At 47.6% G+C, this 3,083-nt stretch overlaps 1 long non-coding RNA gene across 1 annotated transcript in view; it reads left to right on the forward strand.

Moving 5' to 3' along the window:
• LOC135114359 (uncharacterized) overlaps nt 1–985 on the forward strand; it is a 144,478-nt gene extending 143,493 nt beyond the window's left edge. Inside the window, exons 4-5 of the long non-coding RNA XR_010275492.1 lie at nt 231–336; nt 818–985. This is a non-coding gene — a long non-coding RNA (uncharacterized LOC135114359). The remainder of the gene's footprint in view (nt 1–230; nt 337–817) is intronic.
• Nucleotides 986–3,083: the final 2,098 nt, after the last annotated feature.

The raw sequence follows: 3,083 nt of genomic DNA on the forward strand, positions 1-3,083 counted from the left end.
CCTCATGCAGACAACTTATACATGAACAAGGCAATAGCTCTCTTCGTGAGGCAGTTCACAGCAATCAGCGGAAGACATAAGAGACTGGTGGGATCGGTGCTGAGTGCTGAGTCACGCGCGGGGAAGTGGGCACCTCTGGTCTCAGCCAGCTAAGGGCCGTAAGTGGGAGTGGGTGTCGAGATGGAGTGGCCATTATTGTCACTCGTTCAATTGATTCTGTTTTCTTCCAGTTTGCCCGGCAGAAGGAGGCTAGAGGCGACAGTGGCGCGTGTAGCGCGGTGCGGGCAAGCAGCGCCACCAGACACCGCAGTGAATTTGCACCATCGCAAGTCAAATGTAAGTGGCTCACCAATTTATTGTCGACGACGTTTCTGATTCCCCTCACTGCCTTACTCCCCTCCTTCCCCCTCATTCCCTCGTCCTTGCTGCTTCAGTCCACCACCTCCTTCCCTTCCCTTTCCTCTCCTCATCCCACCATCTCCAACCACTCTCCACTCCCTCTTCTTCACAGTTCGAATCCCGCGTTGGAATCGGCGCCACTTTTCATGTAAAGTATTTTTCTTAATAACTATAAATATTTTTGTCCTCGCTGTCTGATAAAGATCGTGATCTCGGCAGAGGAAACTCGGCCATGTCACACTTTCACTTCACAATAGTTGTATTATCTGCCACATTGAGAGAGAGAGAGAGAGAGAGAGAGAGAGAGAGAGAGAGAGAGAGAGAGAGAGAGAGAGAGAGAGAGAGAGAGAGAGAGAGAGAGAATAATCTCGTCAAAGTCATAACACTCAGCATTAGTGTTTCTCTTTGCCGTGATGAGGTGCGGCTCATCATCGCCAGTCACGCCGAGCGGCAGGAAGTGACGAGCATCAGAGCGCCGTGCTGTGGCATATCAAATGTGGCGGGCAGACATCCCTCACCTTATCCTGACATCACTCACGCTAGGAGTAGGCGGCCTAATGCATCAAAGGAATTGAGCTATCACATTCACGTGGCAAAAAATAAATAAGTAAATATAAACAAATAAATAAATAGATAAATAAATAAAGAGTATGTACTTAGATTCTTGTTTATTCATGTGTGTGTAAAGGGAATAGTTAATCACACACGGAATTCACAAAGGTGCTCGCCATGTCAGTTCCTCCCCCTGCTAATGGAGTGGTCTATCTCCTGTCATTGTTGTTTCCCTTTGAAGAAATATCCCTTACCACTTCAACTATTTCCCTCGCCGAGTAACACTTTGGACGAGACCAGCAACCCTTTTTTTTTTTTTTTTCAGCGTTGAATGGGTAATCTGTGGTTAGGTCGCCGCACCCACACCGCCCTCCCTCGTTCATTGGTTGGCTGTCGTGACGCAGGCCGCCGAGGTAACGCTAACACTGTTCGGGGTTCCCAAACAATACCAAACACTTGTTAAGAAAAGGAAAAAAAGAAAAAAAAAAAAACAACAATAGGGGTCCTTGAAGCGACTAAGAACTTATTTAACTTTTCTTCTTCCAGTAAACCGAGAAACAGCGTGCTTGAAAAGAATAGAAGCCGCTCGGTTAAAACTTCGTCGGAAACAAACATAACAGGTCGCTGGATAGTTTGAAGGTAAAAATGTAATGGTGACGCTGATGCATGAGGGGCGCAGGGCTGTGTTGGGATGAGGCGCAGCGGGAAGTTTGGCTAGAATGCCCCCGCTCAGCACTACAAACTGCCGCCGCCACCTTCACCCCGGGCACACGTGAAGGCGGGATTTACATCAGTAATGAACCGACTACGCATATTGAAGAGGAGCACGAGGAGGAAGAGCAGGTGGAAGAAGAAAGAGGAGGAAGGATGAGGGAAAAAGCTGTAGGAGGAGGGGGTGGAGGAGGAAGAAAATATTAAGAAGAAAGAAGAAAAAGAAGGAGGAGGAGGAAGAGGAAGGAAGGAAGGAAGGAAGGAAGGAAGGAAAAGAATGAGAAGAAGGAAGAAGAAAGCAAAAGATCAAAAAGAAAAGAAAAAGGGAAGAAGAAAAAGAAGAATGAGGAGGAGGAGGAAGAATAAAAGGAATAATAATAATAATAATAATAATAATAATAATAATAATAATAATAATGATATTAATAATAATAATAATAATAATCGAAGAAGAAGGAGGAGGAGGTGGAGGAGGAGGAGGAGGAGGAAGAAAAAGAAAAAGAAAAAAGAAAAACAACAACAACAACAACAACAACAACAACAACAACAACAACAACAACAACAACAACAACAAACCTCGCCTCCACCTCCACAACAAATCAACAACACAAACACCTCACAAACACCTCGCGCCATCTCTCCTATGTTTTGAAACGCAGCAACGCGCGACAGACAAGCCGTCCCTTTGATCCTTTGTCAGGCTGAGATAGTTTGGCGCTATCAAGTGTTGATATAATTCTAGTCTACTCGTTTGTATCCCTACTGGTGCTACTACCGTCTCTTCAGTAGACGATGCTCCCCCTCTCTCCTCCTCGCCTATTACCATAACCACAGTCAACACCGTTAACAACACACCACTGGTACCATCACCACCGCCAACAACAACAACACCACCATCCCCGCCAGGCAGTGCACGCTTCACTATATCACTTCAGGAACATTAAACTCATCCGAATATTCCTCCCGCCGCGCCTGCTGGCCTCTCTTCCCCTCCCCTCTCCCTCCCTTCCTCACTGGCCTCCTCCCCATCCTCCTCCTCCTCCTCCTCCCCATCCTCCTCCTCCTCCTCCTCCTCCTCCTCCTCCTCCTCCTCCTCCTCCTCCTTTTCGCTGCCCTCCTGCCTCCACTCAAGCTTAACTCTTCATAGCCCAAATTAATTAGTGTTGCTGCTTTATAGAATATGAACTGTGTGTGTGTGTGTGTGTGTGTGTGTGTGTGTGTGTGTGTGTGTGTGTGTGTGTGTGTGTGTGTGTGTGTGTGCGCACGCGCGCGCGCGCTCGTGTGCGTGCAGGTGACGGAGTGCAGGAGTGAACTGGTGTATGTGCGAGGCACGGGGAGGTAGTGCCTGACTTTTTCCGAGCCTGGCGAGGTCCGTCATCAAGGGTACAGTGTGATGAAATGTTTCACGCGGTGGTAATTTC

Source organism: Scylla paramamosain, chromosome 2 (genome assembly GCF_035594125.1).
Source record: "Scylla paramamosain isolate STU-SP2022 chromosome 2, ASM3559412v1, whole genome shotgun sequence".
Lineage (NCBI taxonomy): Eukaryota > Metazoa > Arthropoda > Malacostraca > Decapoda > Portunidae > Scylla > Scylla paramamosain.